General features: G+C 39.8%; 1 long non-coding RNA gene across 1 annotated transcript in view; it reads right to left on the bottom strand.

The window, feature by feature from the left end:
- Positions 1-1,055: 1,055 nt before the first annotated feature.
- Positions 1,056-27,113, bottom strand: part of LOC125136101 (uncharacterized) — a 30,112-nt gene continuing 4,054 nt past the window's right edge. Inside the window, exons 3-4 of the long non-coding RNA XR_007137113.1 lie at positions 1,664-1,806; positions 1,056-1,567 (exon numbers count right to left, since the gene is read on the bottom strand). This is a non-coding gene — a long non-coding RNA (uncharacterized LOC125136101). The remainder of the gene's footprint in view (positions 1,568-1,663; positions 1,807-27,113) is intronic.

Below are 27,113 nucleotides of genomic sequence, written 5' to 3'. Positions count from 1 at the left end.
CAATGAATTTATTACATTTATAGTTGTACAATGATTATCACAATCCAATTTTATAGGATTTCCATCCCACAACCCCAGCGCATCCCCTCACCCCACAAACTGTCTCCTTTGGAAATCATAAGTTTTTCAAAGTCTGTGAATCTGTATCTGTTCTGCAGAGAAGTTCATTCTGTCCTTTTTTCAGATTCCACACATAAGTGAAAGCATTAGATGTTGGGTGTCTCATTGTATGGCTGACTTCACTTAGCATGATAATTTCTAGGTCCATCCATGTTGCTAAAAATGCCAGTATTTCATTCCTTTTCATGGCTGACTCATATTCCACTGTGTATATGTACCACCTCTTCTTGATCCACTCCTCTGTCGATGGACATTTAGGTTGTTTCCATGTCTTGGCTATTGCAAATAGTGCTGCAATGAACATCAGCGTACATGTGTCTTTGCCAGTCATGGTTTTCTCTGGATAGATACCCAGGAGTGGGATTGTTAGATCAAATGGTAGTTCTATTTTTAGGTTTCTGAGGAATCTCCAAACTGTTTTCCACAGCTGTTGCAGCAATGTACAATCCCACCAGCAGTGTACTAGGGTTCCTTTTTCTCCACACCCTCTCTAGTACTTGTGGTTTGTAGACTTTTGGATGATGGCCATTCTGGCTGGTGTAAGGTGGTACCTCATAGTGGTTTTGATTTGCATTTCTCTAATGATGAGTGATGGTGAACATCTTTTCATGTGTTTTTTGGCCATCTGAATGTCTTTGGAGAACTGTCTTTTTAGATCTTCTGCCCATTTTTTGATGGGGTTGTTTGTTTGTTTGTTTTGGTATTGAGCTGCAGAAGGTGTTTATAAATTTTGGAGATTAATCCCTTGTCAGTCAACTCATTTGCAAAGATTTTCTCCCATTTCGTGGGTTCCCTTTTCCTTTTGTTTAGGGTTTCCTTTGCTGTGCAGAAACTTTGAAGTTCTATGAGGCCACCATCACCCTGATACCAAAACCAGACAAAGATACCACAAAAAAAGAAAACTACAGGCCAGTTTCACTGATGAACATAGATGCAAAAATCCTCAACAAAATACTATCAAACCGAATCCAACAATACATTAAATACATGAGGCCATTTACCTCATGTCCAGCACTCTTGATACATGTTTCAACTCCAGCTGAGTTGTCCCTTTCTCTGCAAACTATAGCAACTTTTCTTGGTAAAATGAATCCCTCCGTGCAATCTGCTCCCCAAAGCCCACCCTCCTACTATAATTCTCATTGCTTTGGTCTTTATTTAACTCCGTCGATATATCATTTGCCTGAATAGTCTTTTATGAGATTATAAAATCCTTGAAGGTACAAATGGAGTTACACACACCACTTGGCACGTAAGGCTGTAATGCCTCAAACTGACAACCCGTTTCTCATACCTTCTCCTTGATCTAAATTGTAAACTTCTTGAAGCGTTGACTCCTTCTGTTCCTCTTTCACTGCTCCAACTCTCCCTCTTGTGATAAACCAGTTATCCTTTGATCTATGATTAGATCACCTAGTCGCCTGTATCTTATGTTAATTTTGCGATTCTAAGAGAAAAAAAGAAGAACCCAAGAAATACATCATACTGATTTCACAAGGGCTACTTAGGCAGGATTTACACTTAGGGATTGAATAGTAATTACCTTTTTAAAGGAGAACAGGGGCAGAGAAGCAAAGAAGGTCCTCCTCCTGCGTGCTCCTGGTTATTGATGATCTGCTATGTGTCCAACACTGATGTAGGCACAGGAGAGACAGCAGAAAACAAAACTGCACACAGGCCTGCCATCTGTGGAGTATGCCATCCAGGTGATGAGACAGACAACAAAGACGTGCATGGTGCAATCAAGTGGCAACGATGCTAGGAACCAAAATACCACACTTCCACTGTTAATAATAGCAATGATGGGGATTTCCCACTGTTGCTCAGTGGGTTAAGAACCCAATATAGTGTCCAAGAGGATGCAGTTCAATTAAGGATTAAGGATGGGTTAAGGATCCAGTGTTGCTGTGGCTGTGGCATGGGCTTCAGCTGCAGGTCTGATTCAGCCCCTAGCCTGGGAACTTCCATACACCACAAGTGCAGCTGTAAAAATAAATACATAGATAAATAAATAAATAAATAAACCAACAACAATAATGATATAGGCGTTCCCTTGTGGTGCCATGGGTTAAAGATCTGGCATTGATATAAAGCTGGTAAAGAGCTACAGAGTAACAAAATACAGTGATACCTAGGAATGACAAAAAGGCCTCTCTAGGAGTTCCGGCCATTGCACAGCAGAAACGAATCTGACTAGGAACCATGAGCTTGCAGGTTTGATTCCTCACCTCGCTCAGTGGGTTAAGGATCCAGCGTTGCCATGAGCTGTGGTGTAGTTCGCAGACGCGGCTCAGATCTGGCGTTGCTGTGGCAGTGGTGTAGGCTGGAAGCTACAGCTCCAATTAGACCCCTAGCCTGGCAACCTACTATGCCCTGGGTGCAGCCCTAAAAAGACTAAAGACCAAAAAACAAAAAACAAAAAAACCTCTCTAGGGGGATGTGCAGGAAACACTGCTGGCGGTCCCCATGGCCATCCTCACTGCTATCTTTGCCAAGAACAAGCATAGTGGATTGTTTACCCAATAAAGAGAAAGCACTGAGGAAGGTCAGTGGAAAAACAGGTAAATGAGTAACCAAATTATGGTATAGTCGTCCTCTGCTCTGAAATAGAACCTCTTATTTTATCTGCCATATAAATGGCACTTTACAAAGGGTTTGGGTTTTTTTTCCTTTTCATTTTTGGCCGCCCTGCGGCATATGGAGTTCCCAGGCCCGGGATCAGATCCAAGCCACAGTCTTGATTTAAGCCACAGCTGTGGCAATGCTGGATCCTTAACCCACTGGGGTGGGCTGGGGATCACACCTGTTTCCCAACACTCCCAAGACATCACTGACCGCGTTGCACCACAGCAGGAACTCCTATAAAGGTTTTTTAAACCTTAGAAAACATTGACTCCATAAAATAATAAGAGGCAAACTATAGATAGTTATGATCTCATCTGAATTGAAGTTATAATTATGTATGTATTTGCACAGAAAGTATTCTAGAAAGCACATCACAAAATAGTGATAATATCTGTGCCTGATAGAATTACAGGTGAATTTTTTTCCTCCTTACACTTTTTAATATTGTTAGCACTTTCCATCTCAAGTATGTCTCACTTATACTTTTTTATGTTACTTTTTTTAAATTGTAGTCAGAGGCTTGAGATCTACGGTTTAACAAATAAGTGTGCAATGCCTTATTGTTAGCTATAGATGGCCTCATTTTAATTTAAATTTTTATTTAAAAACGTTATGTGTGCATTAAAAATAACTCAAATAGCATAGATGTGCAGAAGGTCAAAAGCAAACATCTCCCTCCATTTACCCCCTGGCTTATCCCCTTGGAGCTTTCACGCTAACAATGTCTTTCAACAGCTTTTTCCTGACCCTTACATAATACTTTTTGCAGGTCCCAACTTATATAGTATTATCTTTTCCCCCCACAAGTGCAAGTATAACATATATCCCATTATATAAGCTATTATTTTTAAATTTCTTTAAAAAGACAGAAGATCCCTTGTGGCGCAGTGGGTTAAAGGTCCAGCATTGTCACTGCTGGCCCCGGGAACTTCCACGTGGCTTGGGTGTGGCCAAAAATAAAATAAAAATAAAGAGACTTAAATACATTCCTATGTCAAAGCATAAAAGGATGCCTCATTCTTTCTTCAACCATTGGGTAGAACTCTCTTGTTTGTTGTTCTACAGTTTATCTAAACGGATCATTTCCAATGATTTGCTATTGCAAACAGGAGTGCAAACACCAACTGCCTGAGATTCAAATGTGCCTGCAGCCAGCAGGTTATTTGATGTTGGGGGCATCCAAAGAGAGACAAGCTCAGGAGCTGCACATTGATGCAGCTTCGCAGAGACTAAGCAGCTTCCAAGATCTGGATTCTGAACTCATTTCTAAGCAAAGAGATTATTTCTCAGAGCCCTTCAGCTACAGAGTCATTTCCTTTTTTTTTTTTTTTTTGGTCTTTTTAGGGCCAGACCTGCAGCTTATGCAGGTTTCCAGGCTAGGGGTCGAATTGGAGCTGTAGCCATCAGCCTATGCCACAGCCACAGCAATGCCAGATCCGAGCCATGTCTGTGACCTACACCACAACTCTCAGCAATGCCGAATCCTTAACCTACTGAGTGAGGCCAGGGATCGAACCTGAGTCTTCGTGGATACTAGTTGTATTCATTTCTGCTGAGCCACACAGGAACTCACTACAGAGTCATTTCTGAGATGGCTGGAGGGTCTGCTGCTCTCAGGAGCAACACACACACACACAGTGTCACACACACAGTGTCACACACACACACACACACAGTCATACACCCTCGAGCACCCTGGCTATGCTTTCTCCTGATTTGCCTTGGGCACCCCATCTTCTGAGTCCCATGATGGCCTCCTTTCTTCCCATCTTTAGGCTGAAGCTGCCCACCAGGCTGCCCTCCACCATCAGACCTGAAGGTCCACACTCTGGGCCGTGGGGTCTGGCTTTTGGGGTAGCCCCTGAAAAGCAGGGTGACACAACCCAGAAGCTGGGGGGTCCCATAGGGTGAACTTTAACCAGTGAAAAATGAGAGATAAGTAGACTGGAAAGAAAACTCCCCCAACTTCATCTCTTCTGTACACAACTAAGAGGCCCAGGTCTTCCCTCAGCTCCTCTGCCCAACCTGAACTGCCCACCCAGCCTCCACCTTTGCATTTCCTTAGCAAACAGCTGCGTTGCTGTGTTGCATCACTGTTTTCCTGACCTGATTTTCCCTTTATTATTCACGACAAGTCCTGGGACCTGCACTTCCAAATAAAGGGTAAGCATTTTATTTTTGCCTCAGGCTGTTTTCTAGAGGACCTGGGCTAAGGTATACATTAAAAGGAAAAAACAAGCCTTTTAAACAAATTAAATAACTGCCTCCGTAAAGTGGTTTTAGGGCGAATTCTCAGAAATATATAAGGTCTTGTTGGGGATGGGTGGGGCACATATGAATGTAAGGCAAATTTTAATACCTCTTTTTCATTAAAAAGTAATAAATGTAGGTCATCCTTGTATAATCAATAAAAGAATCAAAGCTGTAAAAAAATCCTTGTACAAACATATGTACATGCATACCTTTTCTTATCTAGACATGTGTAGTTATATACATACTTAATTTGGTGCATGTTGTGAATTACCCAGAAGATAAATTTCTAAAAGTGAAAATATTGGATTATGCATTTTTTTACTGTGAGACATATTATTAAATTGTTCTTTTAAATTTTCGCATAATTAACCTTTCACCACAGTGGATATGGTTTTCCTAAATCCCTTGCCTATGTTGAGCACTATTGAACTTAAATCAATTAGGTGGTTTTGAAAATTCCTATCGGCATTTTTATTAGGTTTCTATTACTGTGTAGATTAATGTAGGATTGGCACTGTGATCATTTCTACCTAAAAACACAGTATGTACATTTTTAATATCTTCAGTAGAATTGTAAGTGTGTCTTCATTAAGGACAGGTATTTTTCTTTTTTCTTTCTTTCTTTTTTTTTTTTTTTTTGTATTTTTAGAGCCACACCCATGACATATGGAGGTTCCCAGGTTAGGGGTCTAATCGGAGCTGTAGCTTCCAGCTTACACCACAGCCACAGCAACGCCAGATCCGAGCTGTGTCTTCGACCTACACCACAGCTCACAGCAACGCCGGATCCTTTAGCCCACTGAGTGAGGCCAGGGATCAAACCTGCAACCTCACGGTTCCTAGTCGGATTTGTTTCCACTGTGCCATGACGGGAACCCCTAAGGACAGGTATTTTATGTTATGGCAGTTTTGTTGGGCTACAAGGGATCATTCCTTCCACTACACTTTCTAAATAGTTTATATTTTTACATATTAATTTTGAAACCAGCTACTATTCCAAATGTTCCTATTTTTCCTAGAAACTTTTAGTTAGTTGATTCTCTTGAAATAAAACTATGTTATCTGAAAATAATGATAATTTTGCCTCTTCTGTTCCAAAATAGAACCTATTTTTTCTGTCATTATTTAATTCATTCAATAAAGAGTTGATGAAGTTTCCTGGTGGCTCAGTGGTTTAAGGATCAGGCATTGTCACTGCTGTGGCTTCGATAGCTGCTGTGGCTCAGGTTTGATCCTGACGCAGGAACTTCCAAATGCTGCCTGCATGGCCAAAAAAAAGAAAAGAATCAATAATTGAGTTTTTATTGTATGCCAAGTGTTGGGCTAGGCTATGAATCTAATATGTTTGGATAATATTTTAGAACTGCGTTTGCTGTCGGGTGCAATAATATACATTCTCGTCTTTTTCATTTAATTTTCATAGAAATAGTGGTGTTCTCATATTTGACTATTAAATGTGAAATGGTTTTTGCTTTGAAATATACACATTTTTATCAAGTGAAGGATTATTAATATATACTTACTCTACTAGGACAATTTTTATTAAAAATAGATGTTGAGGAGTTCCTGTCGTGGCACAGCAGAAACAAATCCAACTAGGAACCATGAGGTTGCAGGTTCAATCCCTGGCCTCGCTCAGCGGGTTAAGGATCTGGCATTGCTGTGAGCTGTGGTGTAGGCCAGCAGCTGTAGCTCCCATTTGACCCCTAGCCATATGCTGCAGATGTGGCCCTAAAAAGCTAAAAAAAAAAAAAAAACTTAAAAACACATGTTGAATTTAGCTAAATGCCTTTTTAGCATTTATCAGGATGATCATAATATGTTTCTTAACCTACTAGTATGGCTCTTTGTATTAATCCCATTTTACCACTATTTTTGCATTGCTGCTCTGTTGAAATTTGCTACTGGATTCTACTTACTAAGATTTCAAATCCTATTGAAATTTTAATGTAGTCATTTATTCTAGATGCTAATATTTTGTGCAGGATCTTAGCATAAGGGAGATTTGTCTGTTGTTTTTTTAATGATCTAAATGATAAGAAAAGCATGCCTTCCCTAGACTAACAGACACATCAGTTTTGTGTTCTTGTGCCTGCAGAATCCTGATTCAAGAAGGAAAAAAGAGCAACAGCAGGAAAAGGCTTGTACCCTCTACCTGAACTCTGGCTTCTGTTGCACTGTGAGACTATCCATGAACTTGACCACAGTAAAAGAGCTTCACCTTTAATTTGTCCAGATTTAAGGGCTAATCACCAAGAAGTAATGTGCAACATGTAAAGCTTAGCAGCCTGTGTTTGTAGTCAAGCAGACCTGAGTTCAAGCCTTGGCTTTGCTATTACGGGCTCTGTGACCATGGAAAACCCCTTAACCTCTCTGTGCTCTGCAAAATGGGGACTATCACTCCAGCCACCTCATAGGGCTGTGACAAAGATGGAATACTCTAAAGCACATTACAATGCCTTTCAGCATATGACACTCAGTATGGTGACATGTTGATTCACTTAGCTATTATTATTAATTGTTATTACTACACTTTTTTTTTTTTTTTGGCTGTGCCCAGAGCATGCAGAAGTTCCCAGGCCAGGGATCTAACTGATGCCACAGCAGTGACCCAAGCCACTGCAGTGACAACACCGGATCAGCAACTTATTACACTTTTTCATACCCTTTAAAAGTTAAAGAGCTCTGAAATCCATATGCTGTAGGTGTCCCTGCACCAAAACACCTATGCCCTCATCCCCTGACCCATCTTGGATAACCACATCTCAAATAGTGGTTGAAAATTCAAGTACTAAGGCATTCTGACTCAGAAATTTTCTAAATTTAGAGAATATTGTCCTTTGCAATGCTCCATGATAATAGCTTTCTCTGTTAGAAATTGAAGCATTTTTGAGACAACATTACACAGAAAAACAAAGTGATTAAAACAAGAAAATACTGGAGTTCCTGTTGTGGCACAGTGAGTTAAGAATCCAACTGCAGCTGGTTGGGTTTCTGCAGAGGCTCAGGTTTGATCCCAGGCCCTGGAACTTCCCATATGCCACAGATACGGCCATAAAAGCATAAAATAAAATAAAATAAATAAAATAAAATAAAATAAAATAGAAAATTTTAAAACAAACACAAGATTTTCTGCCTAAATTAACAATTATTTCATGCCTACAACTGGCAATTGAGTTGACATGAGGTATGGATTTGGCAGTGGTGGTAGCTGACATCATGGTTTCAGTGACCAGTCTTTCCTTTAAAAGACTAAGACCAAAATGGAATCTTTCCTGAATTTTCAGATATTTTCTTTTTTTTTTTGGCTGTCCCATAGCACATGGAGCTCCCAGATCCAGGGATCATATCAAAGCCGAAGTCTAGACCTAAGCCGCAGCTGCTGCAACATCGGATCTTTAACCCACCGTACCAGGTGGGGATTGAACTCATGTCTCAATGCTCCTAAGAGGCTGCCAGTCCCATTGCGCCAGTGGGAGCTCTAGATACTTGGTCTTTAAATCACTGACCCATCTTGCTTAGTAAATTCCACAGATGTCAGTAAAGCTCAGGAATGTTAGCTTTTCAGGGTCAGCTGACCCTGCTAAGTACCCATCAGAGTGGCCACTTATGTACAGTTTCCTAGAAACACAATCACACAATTGAAATTCCAGGTCTGGGCTCCACTGAAGTGGCCATGAGCAAAGTTTAAAAAAAAAAAAGAAGATAGAGGAGATGGTAGGTGATTTGCTCTCTTAATTTCTTCCTCTCCGAATGCATTAGTCTCTACCCAGAGCTTCAGCCAATCTTGAACCCTGGAGTCCATCAGGTTTATATAAAGATGGCTTCAGGAACTGAGGATTCTGAGCATCTGACCAAATGATGATAAATTCTCTGAAAATCATTTTTAAGGCCTGCACAGACCATTGCATGGGTATGCTTAATGGGATGGCCCCAGGTCAGGTCCAAGTCCTTTGTGAAAGCAGCTCCTGGCACTTCCTAGGATTGCTCATTACTATCCTGTCTTGCATTAAGGTAATCAAATTGTACATTAGGTGCTTGAAATGAATGCATATGTACTAGGATCCTCTAATCAGAATTGGAAAAGTGGCTTAATTCCCACTCCTGGGCGTCTGATATACTAATGAAATGTACCAAACGTCCCATACTGACCAGGCACAAAGGTTCTTGTGTCAAGTAAATGTGTAACAGAGGGAAACAAAGACGACTCCAAATTACAAAGGATTTGTTGTTTAAACATAAAGAATACAAAATTTGCTTAGTAAGATTACAGTGAGAATATATTTATGTATACATTCACATGTGTATATACATACACATATATATACCTAACTAAAGTATAGGTGTAAAAACTGTGTTTTTGTAAACAAAAGAAAAAGTACAGGGGCGTTCCCACTGTGGCTCAGGAGGTTACAAACCTGACTAGTATCCATAAGGATGCAGGTTCAATCCCTGGCCTTGTTCAGTGAGTTAAGGATCTGGTGTTGCTGTGAGCTGTGGTGTAAGTCACAGACACGGCTCAGATCCCATGTTGCTGTGGCTGTGGTATGAGCTGGCAGCTGCAGCTCCTATTCAACTCTTAGCCTGGAAACTTCCATATGCTGTAAGTACCATCCTAAAAAAAGGAAAAAAAAAAAGGAAAAGAAGAAGAAAAGAAAAACAAAAAGAAAAAATACAGGAAGCAATAAAACCTTTAGTGAATTGTGATATGATGAGTAGTTTGTGTTACTTTAGCATTCTACAAGTCAAGTTTTCTACAGTGAATCTGTATTACTTTTATAAACAGAAACACATACAAAAAGAAAGTAAGCATTTTTTGCACATATCTTTTTGTTTATTTAATTAATTTATTTTTTATTACTTAATGAATTTTATTACCATGTACAACAATCATCACAACCACATTTTGCTTCATGTCCATCCCAAACCCTCAGTACATCCCTCATACCCCAACCTATCTCATTTGGAAACCATAAGTTTTTCAAAGTCTGTGAATCTGTATCTGTTCTGCAGAGAAGTTCATTCTGTCCTTTTTTCAGATTCCACACATAAGTGAAAGCATTAGATGTTGGGTGTCTCATTGTCTGGCTGACTTCACTTAGCATGATAATTTCTAGGTCCATCCATGTTGCTAAAAATGCCAGTATTTCATTCCTTTTCATGGCTGACATATTCCACTGTGTATATGTACCACCTCTTCTTGATCCACTCCTCTGTCGATGGACATTTAGGTTGTTTCCATGTCTTGGCTATAGCAAATAGTGCTGCAATGAACATCAGCGTACATGTGTCTTTGCCAGTCATGGTTTTCTCTGGATAGATACCCAGGAGTGGGATTGCTAGATCAAATGGTAGTTCTATTTTTAGGTTTCTGAGGAATCTCCAAACTGTTTTCCACAGCTGTTGCAGCAATGTACAATCCCACCAGCAGTGTACTAGGGTTCCTTTTTCTCCACACCCTCTCTAGTACTTATGGTTTGTAGACTTTTGGATGATGGCCATTCTGGCTGGTGTAAGGTGGTACCTCATAGTGGTTTTGATTTGCATTTCTCTAATGATGAGTGATGGTGAACATCTTTTCATGTGTTTTTTGGCCATCTGAATGTCTTTGGAGAACTGTCTTTTTAGATCTTCTGCCCATTTTTTGATGGGGTTGTTTGTTTGTTTGTTTGTTTGTTTTGGTATTGAGCTGCAGAAGGTGTTTATAAATTTTGGAGATTAATCCCTTGTCAGTCAACTCATTTGCAAAGATTTTCTCCCATTTCGTGGGTTCCCTTTTCCTTTTGTTTAGGGTTTCCTTTGCTGTGCAGAAACTTTGAAGTTTGATTAGGTCCCCCTTGTTTATTTTTGTTTTTATTGTCATTACGCTAAGAGGTGGATCTGAGAAGATGTTGCTGTTGTTTATGTCAGAGAGTGTTTGGCCTATGTTTTCCTCTAAGAGTTTTATAGCATCTGGTCTTATATCTAGGTCTTTAATCCATTTTGGGTTTATTTTTGTGTATGGTGTTAGGAAGTGTTCTGATTTCATTCTTTTACATGTGACTATCCAGTTTTCCCAGCACCACTTATTGACAGTCTCTCTTTTCTCCATTGTGTATTCTTCTCTCCTTTGTCATAGATCAGTTGACTGTAGGTACATGGGCTTAATTCTGGGCTTTCTATCCTGTTCCACTGATCTATATTTCTTTCTTTGTGCCAGTACTATATGGTTTTGATGACTGTTGCTTTGTAATATAGTGTGAAATCAGGGAGCCTGATTCCTCCAGCTTCTTTTTTCTTTTTCAGGTTGTCTTTGGCTATTCTGGGTCTTTTGTGCTTCCAAACAAACTTTAAAATATTTTGTTCAAGTTCTGTGAAAAATGTTCTTGGTAATTTGATAGGAATTTCATTGAATCTGTAAATTGCCTTGGGTAGTATAGTCATTTTGATAGTATTGACTCTTCCAATCCAACAGCATGGTATGTTTTTCCATCTATTTGTGTCATCTGTGATTTCTTTCATCAGTGTCTTATGGTTTTCAGAGTACAGGTCTTTTGTCTCTCTAGGTAGGTTTACTCCTAGGTATTTTATTCTTTTTGATGTGATGGTAAACAGGATTGCTTCCCTAATTTCTCTTTCTGATCTTTCATTGTTAGTATATAGAAATGCCATTGATTTCTGTGTATTAATTTCTTTGTATTAATTTTGTATCCTGCGACTTTGCCAAATTCATGGATGAACTCTAAGAGTTTTCTGGTAGAGTCTTTAGGATTCTCTAGGTATAGTATCATGTCATCTGCAAATAGTGATAGATTTACTTCTTCCTTTCAAATTTGGATTCCTTTTATTTCTTTTACTTCTCTGATTGCTGTGGCTAGGACTTCCAAAACTATGTTGAAAAGTAGTGGCAAGAGCAGATATCCTTGTCTTGTTCCTGATCTCAGTGGGAATTCTTTCAGCTTTTCACCATTGAGAATGATGTTAGCTGTGGTTTGTCATATATGGCATTTATTATGTTGAGGTAGGTTCCCACTATGCCCACTTTTTGAAGTATTTTTATCAGAAATGGGTGTTGGATTTTGTCAAAGGCTTTTTTCTACGTCTATGGAAAGGATCATATGGTTTTTATTCTTCAGTTTGTTAATGTGGGGTATCACACTGATTGACTTGTGGATATTGAAGAATCCTTGCATCCCTGGGATAAATCCCACTTGATCATGATGTACAATCCTTTTAAAAGATTGTTGGATTTGGTTTGTTAGTATTTTGTTGAGGATTTTTGTGTCTAGGTTCATCGATGAAATTGGTCTGTAATTTTCTTTTTTCGAGGTATCTTTGACTGGTTTTGGTGTCAGGGTGATGGTGGCCTCATAGAATGCATTTGGGAGTGTCCCTTCCTCTCTGATTTTTTTGGAATAGTCTCAGAAGGATAGACGTTAGCTCTTCTCTAAATGTTTGATGGAATTCTCCTGTGAAGCCATCTGGTCCCAGACTTTTGTTTGTTGGAAGTTTTTAAATCACAGTTTCAATTTCAGTTCTTGTGATGGGTCCGTTCATCTTTTCTATTTCATCTTTGTATAGTCTTATAAGATTGTAATTTTCTAAGAATTTTCCATTTCTTCTAGGTATTCTGTTTTACTGGCATATAGTTGCATAAAGTAGTCTCTTATGATCCTTTGTATTTCTGTGATGGCTGTTGTTACTTCTCCTTTTTCATTTCTAATTTTATTGACTTGAGTCTTCTCTCTTTTTTCTTGATAAATCTGGCTAAGGGTTTATCAATTTTGTTGATCTTTCAAAGAATAAGCTTTGAGTTTCATTGATCTTTTCTATGGTTTTCTTTGTTTCTATTTCATTGATTTCTGCTCTGATCTTTATTATTTCTTTCCTTCTACTAACTTTAGATCTTGTCTGTTCTCTCTATAGCTGCTTTAGATGTAAAGTTAGGTTGTTTATTTGAACTTTTTCTTGTTTCCTGAAGTAGGCTTGTATTGCTATAAACTTTCCTCTTAGAACAGCTTTTGCTGCATCCCATAGGTTTTGGAGTGTCGTATCTTTGTTGTCATTTGCTTCTAGGTATTTTTTAATTTCCTCTTTGATTTCTTCAGTGATCCATTGGTTGTTTAGTAGCATGTTGTTTAGTCTCCACGTGTTTGTGTTTTTTTGCTGTTTTTTTTTCTTGTTGTTAATTTCCAGTCATATAGCATTGTGGTCAGAAAAGATGCTTGATGTGATTTCAATTTTCTTAAAGTTACTGAGGCTTGATTTGTATCCCAGGATGTGATCAATCTTAGAGAATGTTCCATGTGCACTTGAGAAGAATATGTATCAACTGCTTTTGGACAGAATGTTCTATAAATATCTCTTAAGTCCATCTGGTCTAATGCTTTCATTCAGGTCCTGTGTTTCCCTATTGATTTTCTGTCTGGATGATCTGTAAGTGGGATGTTAAAGTCCACCACTATTATTGTGTTATGCTCAATTTCTCCTTTTAGGGTTTTTAGCAGTTGCCTTGTATATTGACATGATCCTATGTTGGGTGCATAGGTATTTAAAATTGTTATACTGTCTTCTTGGATTGATCCTTTGGTCATTACATAGTGTAGTCCTTCCTTGTCTCTTAAAATATTCTTCATTTTAAGGTCTATTTTGCCTGATATGAGTATTGCTATTCCAGCTTTCTTTTCATTCCTGTTTACATGGAATATTTTCTTCCACCCTCTTTCAATTTGTATGTGTCTCTAGAAGTGAAGTGGGTTTCTTGAAGGCCCATATATGGGTCTTGTTTTTGTATCCATTCACCCAGTCTATGTCTTTTGGTTGAGGCGTTTAGTCCATTAACATTTAAGGTAATTACTCTCAGCAGCCCATGTTTTCCCTCCAATCACATTTAAGTCATGTGTGTGGGGACATGGAGCAGCTGATAACATGGGATTCTGTCAGCATGTGTTTCTCAGAGTGTGTGGTTCCCAGCTGACAAATGTCCAACAGAACCATCTATACCAGGAGATTGATGAGCAGCAGCCATGGGAGTAATGGTGCATGATCTCAACTTTTCAATCTCCTAGGTAGAAAAAAATTTTAAGGTAATTACTGATATGTATGTTCTTATTGCCATTTTATTGATTGCTTTGGATTTGTTTTTGTTGCTCTTTTTTCTTCCCTTCTTTTCTTGTTCTCTCCTCTTCTGGTTTGATGACTATCTTTAGTGTTGTATTTGATTTGATTTTTCTTATTTGTGTATCAATTATAGATTTTTGGTTTGCAATTACTCAGAAGTTTTGATATAAGAATATAAATATGAGATTGTTTTAAGTTATTGGTCTCTTAACTGCAAGTGTATCTCCAGTGTCCTGCATTTTTACCTTCCTCTTCTCATGATTTCTGATTTTGGTGGCATAATTGTGCATGGATGATTTTGTATCTTTACTGTATATATGCCTTTACTGGTGAGCCTTGTCATTTGTGGTATTTTTGTTTCTGGTTGCAGCTTTTTCTATTCTGCCTAGAGAAGTTCCTTTAGTATTTGTTATAAAGCTGGTTTAGTGTTGCTGAATTCTCTTAGCTTTTGCTTATCCTTCAAATCTGAATGAGAGCCTTGCTGGGTAAAGTAATCTTGGTTGGAGATTTTTTCCTTTCATCACACTAAGTATATCATGCCACTCCCTTCTGGCCTGCAGAGTTTCTGCTGAAAAATCTGCCAATAACATTATCGGGGTTCCCTTGTATGTTACTTGTTTCTTTTCTTTAGCTGCTTTCAATATTTTCTCTTTGTCTTTAATTTTGGTCAGTCTGATTAATATGTGTCTCAGTGTATTCTTCCTTGGGTCTATTTTATATGGTACTCATTGCACTTCCTGGATTTGAGAGAGTGATTCTTTCCCATGTTAGGAAAGTTTTGGCTATTATCTCTTCGAATATTTTCTCTGTCCCCTTCTCTCTCTCTTCTCCTTGTGGCACCCCTATAATATAGATATTGGTGCATTTAACATTGTCCCAGAGTTCTCTGAGACTCTCTTCATTTGTTTTCAATATTTTTTCTTTTTTGCTCTGCATCCATGATTTCCACTAATCTGTCTTCCACCTTGCTTATTTGTTCTTCTGCCTCCTGTATTCTGCTGTTAGCTGCTTCTAATGAATGTTTTATTTCAATTATTGTATTTTGCATCTCTTCTTGCTTAAGTTTTATACCTTGTATTTCTTTACTCAGTGTTTCCTGTAGATTATCCATCTTTGCCTCTAGTTTATTTCCAATGTCTTGCATCATCTTCAGCACCAACAGTCTAAAGTCTTTTTCCTGGAGGCTGAGAATCTCCTGATCACTTAACTGTTTTTCTGGGGGTTTTTCTTTCTCCCTTACCTGAGTTATAGTTCTCTGTCTTTTCATTTTTATAGGTTTTTGGCGTGGTGACCTTTTTACAGAGAATAGAGTTGTAGCCTCTCTTGCTTCTGGTATCTGCCCCCCTTGTGGCTGCAGTTGGTACAGGGGCTCACTGTAGGCTTTCTGATGGCAGGGACTGGTGCCTACCCACTGGTAGGTGGAGCTGATTCCTATCCCCCTCTCTGGTGGGTGGGGCTTTCTCTCTGGGTGAGATTAGAGGCAGCTGTATGCCTGGGGGATCTTTAGGCAGCCTATTTACTGATGGGTGGGCTGTGATCCCACCTGGATTGTTGTTTGGCCTGGGGCTTCTCAGTGCTGATGGGTGGAGCCAGATTTTCCCAAAATGGCCACCTCCATAGAAATGCATGCTGATGTATATTCCCAAGAGCTTTGCCTCCATGGCCCTTCCCCCACAACAAGCCACATTTACCCCCCACCCCCACCCCATTTTCCCAGGAGATGCTCCAAGAACTGCAATCAGGTCTGACCCAGATTCCTGTGGAGACTTTGCTTTGCCCTGGGACCCAGTGCACGTGAAAGTCTATGTGCACCTTTTAAGAATGGGGTCTCTATTTCCCCCAGTCCCATGGAGCTCCTTCACACAAGCCCCACTGGCCTTCAATGCTGGATGCTCCAGGGGCTATTTCTCCAAATGCCAGATCCCCAGGCACGGGGATTTGACCTGGGGCTCAGAATTCTCACTCCTGTATGTGAGTCTCTGTGAACCAGTTAGTTTTCTGGGAGGTATGGGGTTGTTTATATCATGTAATTGCCCCTCCTACCTCTGTATATGGCCTCCTCTTTGTCTTCTGGATTAGGATATCTTTTTGAAAGTTTCCAGTCCATTTGGTTGAAGATTGCTCAGAATTTGGTTGTAATTTTGTTGTTTTTAGGAAAGAAGTTGAGCTCCAGTCCTTCTATTCCATCTTAATCCCATCTCCAAAAGTAAGCTTTTTAAAAACCATAAACTGATTCTAAATGAAAACATCTGGAACCAGTTCATATTTAAAAAGGAATCCTTACACACTGTTGATGGGAGTGTGAATTGGTGCAGCCCCTATAGGAGATAGTGTGGAGATTCCTCAAAAAAATTAAGAATAGAACCACCATACAATCCAGAAAACCCACTTCTGGGTATTTATCTGAAGAATACAGATCCACTAATTTGAAAACATATGATTTCACTGCAGCACTACTTACAATAGCCAAGATATGGAAACAACCTAAATGTCCATCAAAGGATGTGTAGATAAAGCAGATGTGAAAAGAGTTCTCTTGTGGCACAGCAGGTTATGGATCCAGCTTTGTCACTGAGAGGCTTGGGTAGTTGCTGTGGCACAGATTTGATCCCTGGCCCAGGAACTTCTACATGCCTTGGATGCAGCCTGTGTGTGTGTGTGTGTGTGTGTATATATATATACATATATATATATATAAAAATATATATTTTTATAGATATGGTGTGTGTGTGTGTGAGTATATATAATGGATTACTACTCAGCCATTAAAAAAGATGAAATCTTGCTATTTGCAACAACATGGATGGACCTAGAGGGTATTATGCTAAGTGAAATAGTAAGACAGAGAAAAACAAATACCATATAATTTCACTCATGTGTTGAATAAAAACAAAACAAAACAAAACAAAATAAGTGAACAAACTAAACAAAAGCAAACACATAGATACAGAAAATAGAATAGTGTTTACAAGATGGGAAGGGGCACAGGGAGGAGAAGGGATGGGAGGACCAAGAGGATAAAGGGGATCAATGTTATGGTAACAGATAGAAACTAAATTTTTGATAGTAAGTATGCTATAGGGAATACACAAGTAGAAATATAATGTTGTATACATGACACTTTTTTTCATCTTTTTTTTTTAAGGGCTGCATATGGAAATTCCCAGGCTAGGGATCGAATTAGAGCTGCAGCTGCCCGCCTACACCACAGCCACAGCAACATGGCATCTAAGCTGAGTCTGCAGTCTACACCACAGCTCATGGCAATGCTGGATCCTTAACCCACTGAGTGAGGCCAGGGATCAAACCTTATCCTCATGGATCCTAGTCAGGTTCATTGCTGCTGAGCCACAACAGGAACTCCCACATGACACTTATATAATGTTATAAACCAATGTCAACTCAATAAAATTTTTTTAATTAAATAACTGAAATTTAAAAATAAAATCAGGAGTTCCTGTTGTAGCCCAGCAGAATAAGAACCCGACTAGTATCCACGAGGATGTGAGTTCTATCCCTGGCCTTACTCAGTGGGTTAAGGATCCAGCATTGCTGCAAGCTATGGTGTAGGTCACAGATGGGGCTCGGATCTGGTGTTGCCATGGCTGTGACATAGGACAACAGCTGCAGCTCAGATTCAACCCCTAGTCTAGGAACTTCTGTTTGATGCAGGTGAGCCCTAAAAATAAAAGAATATATATATGTAACGGAATCACTTTGCCGTACATCAGAATCTAACACAACATTGTAAATCAGCTATACTTCAACTAAAAAATTTTTAAAAAGAAGCTGCCCTCAACAGCCAAGTTGCCTGGGAACTGACCACCCCAAAGAAAGCCTACTGACTTTGTATTTCAGCCAAATCATCTGGGAGCAAAAACAAGAGATGGCCAAAGTGTGCACACATCTCTAGTCTATAAGTATAGTCTACTGTATGTGAAAATATCCTAAATCATCTTTGCCAATCTCTTTTTCTTAGCTGTTTTTAGGTGTGTATTTTCACCCACACAGCTCACACTCTTCTCTTGGAAGGAATTCACCAAGATTTTCATAGTGTGTTCATTACACTTGTGTGCATACTGAGTCAGCATTTATTAGCTGTCTCTGAATTTGTTGATTTCAATAGACATTTTTGTCATTTAAGAAAAAAAGTGCTTTGGGGAATTCCTGTTGTGGTTCAGCGAGGTAAGAACATGACATAGTCTTTGTGAAGAGGCAGATGAAATCCCTGGCCTCACTCACTGGGTAAAGGATCTGGAGTTGCCACAAACTGTGACATAGATTGCAAATGTGGCTCAGATCTGGCATTGCTGTGGCTGTGGCATGGGTTGTGGCTGTGGTGTAGGCCAGCGGCTACAGCTCCAATTCAACCCCTAACTTGGTAATTTCTGTATGCCATACGTGTGGCCCTAAAAAGAAAAAAAATGATTTTTAATTAAAAAATTATTTCCCCAAAATTTTCATGAGGTCCCACCTCAACCTGTCAGAATGGCCATCATTAAAAAGTCCACAAATAACAAATGCTGGAAAGAAGGTGGAGAAAAGGGAACCCTCCCACACTGTTGGTGGGAATGTAAATTGGAGAACAGTATGGAGGTACCTCATAAAACTAAATATAGAACTACCATATGACCCATATGGGGATAATAGATGCAAACTGTTGCATTTGGAATGGATAAGCAATGAGATCTTGCTGTATAGCACTGGGAACTATATCTAGTCACTTGTGATGGAGCATGATGGAGGATAATGTGAGAAAAAGAATGTGTATATATGGAGTTCCCATCATGGTGCAGCAAAAACGAATCTGACTAGAAACCATGAGGTTGTGGTTTCGATCCCTGGCTTCCCTTAGTGGGTTAAAGGATCTGGCATTGCCATGAGCTGTGGTGTAGGTTGCAGATGCTGCTCAGATCCTGTGTTGCTGTGGCTATGGCGTAGGCTGGCGGCTGCAGCTCTGATTGGACCCCCTAGCCTGGGAACCTCCATATGCCAGGGGTGCAGTCCTAAAAGGTCAAAAGACAAAAAAAAAAGAATATATATATGTATGTGTGACTGGGTCACTTTGCCACACAGTAGAAAATTGACAGAACACTATAAATCAACTATGAAGGAAAAATAAAAATCATTAAAATGTGTATATAAAATAAAACAAGATGAAAGATTAAAAAAATTATTTTCCTATCCTATCCTATTCTAACCATTACAGCATTGCCTCTCAAGGATTATGGTCTTTTTCTCCTTCAGGTCTTGGTGGTTCCTGTACCCCTCTTTAGGAAATGTTGTATTTTATCTTTTTTTTTTTTTTAGGGCTGAACCCAAGCATATGCAAGTTTCCAAGCTAGGGGTCTAATCAGAGCTACAGGGGCCAGCCTACACCACAGCCACAGCAATGCAGGATCCAAGGGGAGTCTGCGAGCTGCGCCACAGCTCACAGCAACACCAGATCCTTAACTCACTGAACAGAGTCAGAGACTGAACCCACATCCTCATGAACACTAGTTGGGTTGTTACCACTGAGCCACAAAGGGAACTCATGCCCTGCCCTGTATTTTAGATAATGAAAGTCACCAATCGGCTTCCAGATGTCTATCTGAAATCTTTCCTTCTGAAGCCACCTGGTTCTATTGTTTCTACTTCTGCAGTTTCTCCCCTCTTCTCTGGCTGGCTATAAGTCCTTTATTTCACAACGGGCTCTGGGTAAACACCTCCCAATTTGTCTTAGTCCCACCTTGTGAAACTTCCCCAACCCAGATAAAATTTTTATTTTCTTCCTCAAAAACTTCAAAACACTCTGTTACCCCAAGCCTACATGGCTCATTCCAAGCCAGGCCTAAATTTCAAGCTCTCAACACCACTAGCTCCACAGAGGTCATCCATCTGCTCCCAGCATTTCATTTGCTTTCACCACTCTGTGTTGCCTAATTAGTTCACCAAAATGTCAAACATGTCTATGAAGCTCAGATTTAAGCAGAGCCAAATTGAACAGAAAGAGGTAAAAAGGAAGTACGTGAAACTTCCTATTAGAAGTCACACGTTTCCTTTGCCGTATGAGGGCAGAACTAAAGCCAGAAGCAGAGACACTCGACATCATCCCTGCCATATATGCCAGGTGGTGTCAAACTCCAGGAAAGCAAAAGAGTGATGATACATTTTGACTGGAAGGGCAATGCTTTTTGCCTATTTCGTTCCCTGACCTCCCAAGAGCCTAGAACAGTGCCTGCTACATAGTGGATATGCAATAACTACCTGTTGGATGCAAAGGACAGCAATAGACTAAGGGAACCAGGCCCTCCTCATGAAGAGCGTAGAGCCCAGAGAAGTTAACCAGAGCTAACTGGGGCGCTATCTGGAATAACTCAGGTGGAGAGTCCTCAGGGCTAGGCCATCATTTCCCCAACCATCAGGGAAGAAAGGAGACCAAACTCTCTCCAGTCCTTGGTCCTCTCTTGTCTTAAATGTGCATTTACATTTCCCAAATGAAAGTTCCAAGAGGCCCAGAGCTGTGCCCTCTCACCTATTTCCTGTGGTACCTGGGATGGTCCCTTCAACAAACTGTTGCTTAATACTGTTTTTATTTATTTATTTATTTATTTATTTATTTATTTTGCCTTTTTAGAGCCGCATGCAAGACCTATGGAAGTTCCCAGGCTAGGGGTCGAATCAGAGCTGCAGCTGCCAGCCTACACCACAGCCACAGCAACTCTGGATCTGAGCCACCACTGCAACTTACACAGCAGCTCATAGCAATGCTAGATCCTTAATCCACTGAGCAAAGCCTGGGATCCAACCCACGTCCTCCTGGATACTAATCGGGTTCGTTACCAATGAGCCACAACAGGAACTCCCTTAATTAATTTATTTTTTAAAATGATTTATTTTTTGGCCATGCCCACAGCATATGGAAGTTTCCAGGCTGGGATTACCCACACCACAGCAGCAACCCAAGCCACTGCAGTGACAACACCAGATCCTTAACCCACTGCACTCCAAGAGAACTCCAGCTGGGCTTTGGTTCAAATTGAACTGATTGCATTTGTCTAATTTTTAAAACAGAAATAAAATTATAGATAGAAAGGAGAGTTATCTGCATGTTATAGTGAGAACAGGATGCCACCAGTAAATAGGTTCCAGCATATGAGACGAGATAGCTCAGAACAGAAAAGGCAGAAAACCTTCCACATTCAGTCAACAACCTTAGGCAAATTGCTTAGCAACCTTGTCTTGACCTCCTCGTAAATAGTGAGAATAATCACACCTACCTCACAGAGTGGAGGGAACCTAAGCAAATAGTGGATGTGAACTCACGAAAATGATCACTAACATGAGTAATACTATTCCCACTGATCATTTCCCAGGTGTGGCTGCAGGTCCCTTGCATCTCCACTGCCTTCTCCCATCACCTAGTTGGTCAACCAGGCAGAGTTTGGAAGAACTTTATCTTATGTCCACTAACCTCCCTTGATTTAAACTTTTGGCTGTCTCACATTTAGAATTTAAAACATCCATAGTTCCCGTTGTGGCTCAGCAGGTTAAGAACCCAACTAGGATCCATGAGGATGCGTGTTTGATCCCTGGCCTTGCTCAGTAAGACTGGGAACTTCCATGTGCCGCACCTGGGGCCCTAAAAAAGCAAATAAATAAATAAATAAATTTAACGGGTAATTATAATGTTTTTCCATTGTACATTATCTTTTTTTATTTTTTTGGTCTCATTCATGGCACATAGAAGTTCCCAGGCCAGGGATTGAATCCACAGCTGCAGCAATACCAGATTCTTAACCCATTGTGTCACAAGGGAACTTCCATACTACCTTTTTTTAAAATGTCCATTAAATGATTGTACTACAGCCATGGCTTAAGCCATGGGTGCCCAATGCAAATTTCTAGGCAATGAACCAAACCTATTCAATTCAAAATACAGGTGACCTTTGAACTACACAGTAGTCAGGCTCATTTCCACAGAGCCAACACAGGAACACCTATCTATTAAATTTATTTTTATTTTATTTTATTTTATTTATTTGTCTTTTGTCTTTTTAGGGCCTCACCGAGGCATGGAGTTTCCCAGGCTAGGAGTTGAATCAGAGCTATAGCTGCCAGCCTACACCACAGCCACAGCCACTCAAGATCCAAGCCATGTCTGTGACCTACACCACAGCTCACAGCAATGCCAGATCCTTAACCCACTAAGCGAGGTCGGGGATCAAACCCACGTCCTCATGGATACTAGTCAGGTTTGTTAATCACTGTGCCATGACAGAACTCCATCCTATTAAATTTTAAAAAAGGAACCAAAATTGCACAACCATGTAAAAGATGTATATTCCAGATGACAAGAAAGGTACAAGATTGATTTAAAGAACATATTGATTTTGTTAATCTGGAATTTTGAGAGTGAATTATTGTCTTCCTTTTATTTTGAGAGCTATAATGTTGCTTAGGTAATTTTAAAATTCCTATTTATCCATTCATTCAAACCAAATATATGTGGACTTGGGAATTTATGAACACTTCAGAAAGAGCCAAAAACAATGATTTCCACCTTTCCCATAAAGGTTCTAATTAATGTTAGTGTGTAAATACTTATGTGGCTTTAGGAGAATAGCTTAGACTTGTCAACAAAGGCACAAAACAGAGGATGGAACCATAATCATTCATCTCTCTTATAAAATCAACAACTACAGGAACATCCACACCACGACAATTTAGTGTACAGACATTATAGCCATATTCCGTACAATACCACTGGGGCTTTCCCAGAACCATTACAAAATTAAAGAACTTTGACATTTATCTGATGTAATCGCTAGAACAAAAGGCTAGGTTTATTTTTTAATCCCTCGGCATCTTTGGCTGAAATGCACTCTCTGGCATTACAGATAAGAAATGAATCAAGAAACTTGCTAACTTATAAAATAGCGGGTTTTTTTTTTTTTCATAGTCTCCTGTTTGGAGCAGTATCTATGCAGTTAATATCAGACAATTGAAGCATTTAACAAGTGAGTACTTCTTCCCCATTCTTCTTTGTTTCCTGGGAATTTTACATAATGCTCACATTTCCCATTGAAGTGGGAAGTGGTGGATGCCAGAAACATTACCAAGTTAAACCACTTGTTACTTAAGAGACTCAGGCCAAAGTGAATCCTTCTCTATTTTCAGATAACTACCTCTAATTCTTACTTGGTCATGAGCAAATACAGCCATAGAATGTCTTAGATATATTGAGCACAGAAATAGCTTTCTTATCAGAACTGACAAAAAGGAATAATTCATGTTAGTAACTCAGTTACTTGTGATATCTAGAATCATAATGCAAAGTCCTAGCCATGATCTGGCCATCACAATAGGAGTTGAGGGTAAAGTCCCATCAGAGATACTGTTTTCACCAGGGCTAAAATGTAGGAATTTGGATGTTATTAAAAATATTCTCCTTCATCCCACACCACCAAAATTGCTGACCCAGGAACTGAATTTTGATAACTATTGGAATGATCAGACCAGAATATGATTTTAGGCCTTACTGAGATCTCTTTTTTTTTTCTCTCTCTCTTTTTTGGCTGCCCCATAGCATATGTCAGCTGAGGCAATGCCAGATCCTTAACCCACTGTGCCAGGCTGGGGATTGAACCTGTGTCCCAGCACTCCAGAGATACTGCTGATCCCACTGCACCTCAGCGGAAACTCCACATAGATCTTTTAAAAGAACTAAGCTACACTAATCCGAAAAGAGCAGTAAATAAACAGATTACTAGGTTAAAAACCTATTTGGGGAGTTCTGTTGTGGCTCAGCAGAAACAAATCCAACTAGGACCCATGAGGATTTGGGTTCGATCCCTGGCCTCGCCCAGTGGGTTGGGGATCAGGCATTACTGTGAGCTGTGGTGTAGGTTGTAGACTTGGCTTGGATCCCACATTGTGGCTGTGGTGTAGGCCAGGAGCTGTAGCTCTGATGTGACCCCTAGCCTGGGAATTTCCATATGCCTCATGCATGACCCTAAAAAAAAAAAATCTTATTTGGTACAAATTTTTAGCAGTTCTACTATGCTTCTGATTTAATTTGGGCAGAGAATGTCCTTGCATTGTTTTGTAGAATACTGAGTTTGTATTCTAGGTATATATATTTTTCTCCAGTGAACTTGGGTTTCCCCCATATATTCCATGGGTCAGAGTCAGTTTCAGCCCAACTCAGGTGAAATTTTACTTCTGGAGAGGCATACAGCACTCTGACCAGGCAGGACCTGGTGTCTAGCCCCAGTGATGGCCATTCCTTTTTTTATTATTATTATTCTGCTAATTTTATTTATTTTTATTCTGTTTTTTTATTGAAGTATAGTTGATTTACAATGTTGTATTAGTTTCAGGTGTACAGCAAAGTGATATATACATATACATATATATATACACACATACATTCATACACTCTTTTTCAAATTATTTTCCCTGATGGGTTATTATAAAATATTGAGTATACTCCCCTGTGTTATGTAGTAGGTCCTTGGTGGTTATCTATTTTATATACAATAATGTATATCTGTTAATCTCATACTTCTAATTTATCCCTCACTCCCCCCTTTCCCCTTTGGTAACTATAAATTTGTTTTCTGTGACTGTGGGTCTATTTCTGTTTTGTACATAAGTTAATTTGTATCCTTTTTTTTAGATTCTATATATAAGCGATATGATATTTATCTTTGGCTTACTTCACTTAGTATGATAATCTCTAGGTCCATCCATGTTGCTGCAAGTGGTATTATTTCATTCTTTTTATGGCTGAGTAATACTCCATTTTGTATATGTACCACATCTTATTTATTCATTCACGTTGATGGCCATTTTTTTTTTTTTGGACTTTTTAGGGCTGCACTCATGGCATATGGAAGTTCCAAAGCTAGGTATCAAATCGGAGCTACAGATGCTGGCCTATGCCACAGCCACTAATGCCAAGTTGCCGACCCACTGAGTGAGGTCAGGGATCAAACCTGAATCCTCATGGATACTAGTTGGTTTCATTGCCACTGAGCCACAACGGGAGCTCCTTGATGACCATTCTTAAATTGGTGCAAACCCAAAGAGCTAGATTATTTCCTAAAGTATGTGGAGGGGCCAGGCCTAGATGTTCAATGTGGCTCAACTTCTGGAGAAGCTACAAGATCAGCCCTCAGCAGTTCTGGGTCATGAACCTCACAGTGGCTTCTCTGAGTATTAGACTACATTGAACAGTGTAATTTGTCTCCAACTGCTGTCTTGCCACTTTCTCCCATACTTTTGTCCTTGGGCCCAAAACTACATTTTTGTTGTTGTTGTTTGGGTTTTTTTGTTTTTTAGGGCCACACCCGTGGCATATGGAAGTTCCCAGGCTAGGAGTTGAATCAGAGCTGCAGCTTTGGCCTACACCACAGCTCATGGCAATGCCAAATCCTTAACCCACCAAGCAAGGCCAGGGATCAAACCCAAATCCCCATGGATCCTAGTCGAGTTCATTACGGCTGAGCCACAGCAGGAACTCCCCAGAACACATTCTTAGACTGGTGACTGTGGGTTTCTATAGTTGAGACATCAGATAGTCATAACGAATAACCCTCCTCACCATTTTATATAAATAAAATTTTATATTGGCACTGATAGAAATAGCCCCAAAGCTACAGCTTCTCTGCAGAAGCCAGAAGACATGGGAAGCAATACCAAAATCGCAATGAAAAAAAATCTTGCGATTAACCTCACCTATGTCTCACCTGCACCTCTCACCTCAGATCAGAAAGCTCTTTCACACAAGTAATAATCATTTGATCTCCCAACAATTAAGGAACATTGTGCTGGGCTCCCTGCCAACTTATCCTATTACAGTAGAGAAAATACTATCTCTAGAAGGTTCTCACTTCATCCACAAAGAAAGCCCCTCCCAGATTAAATCCTAATATACACCAATCCCCCTCCCACCTAGGTTTTTCCCATGCCTTTTTAAATAAAGCATATTCCGTCAAATCCTAAATCCTTGCGTTCATCGTTATCTGCTACCTTCTTGCCCTCCTTGTAAAGCACATCCTTGTACCACAGACATTAGTGAACCTTCATCCTAGAATTTACTCATCCTTCCCCTGGGTTCCCAATTGTCTAGCCCAGTGCCATCCAATAGAAACATAATGAGAAAGCTACCTAAGTAATTTTAAATTTTCTAGCAGCCACATTTTGAAAAAGTAAGAAGGAGCAGGAGTTCCCTCGTGATGACAAAGGTTAAGAATCCTTTGTTTTCAGAGTTGCTTTCGTGGCTCAGCGGTTAACGAACCCAACTAGGATCCATGAACTTAGGTTGGATCCCTGGCCTGGCTCAGTGGGTAAGGATCCAGCGTTGCTTGTGGCTGTGGTGTACACCAGCAGCTATAGCTCCATTTTGAACCCTAGCCTGGGAACTTCCATATGCTTCGGGTGCGGCCATAAAAACCAAAACCAAAACCCAAAAAAAAAAAAAAATCTGGTATTTTCACTGCAAAAAAAAAAAGTAAAAAGGAGTAAGTGAAATCAATTTTTTAAATGTAATGTGGGAGTTCCTGTCATGGATCAGTGGAAATGAATCTAACGAGCATCCATGAGGACGCAGGTTCGATCTCTGGCCTCGCTCAGCAGATGAAGGATCTGGCATTGCTATGAGCTATGCTTTAGGTCACAGACTTGGCTTGGATCTGGCGTTGCTGTGGCTATGATGTAGCCAGCAGCTACAGCTCTGATTTGACCTCTAACTGGGACTCTCCATATACCGCACAGGTACAGCCCTAAAGAGACCAAAAAAAAAAAAAAAGTATTGTGATAAAAAAAGTACGTAAAATTCACACCCTAACTATTTTTAAGTGTACAAATCAGGAGCATTAAGTACTTTCACAATGCTGTGCAAGTATCACCACTATCACTTTCCAGAACTTTTTCATCATCCCAAATAGAAATTCTATACCCATTAAACACCAATTCCCCTCTCCCCTCTTCCCCTAGTCCCTGATAATCTCTATATTCTACTTCCTATC

Source organism: Phacochoerus africanus, chromosome 9 (assembly GCF_016906955.1).
Source record: "Phacochoerus africanus isolate WHEZ1 chromosome 9, ROS_Pafr_v1, whole genome shotgun sequence".
NCBI classification, from domain to species: Eukaryota; Metazoa; Chordata; class Mammalia; order Artiodactyla; family Suidae; genus Phacochoerus; species Phacochoerus africanus.
The sequence above is the reverse complement of the archived record's forward strand: the minus strand, read 5'-3'. Positions and strand labels throughout refer to the sequence as shown.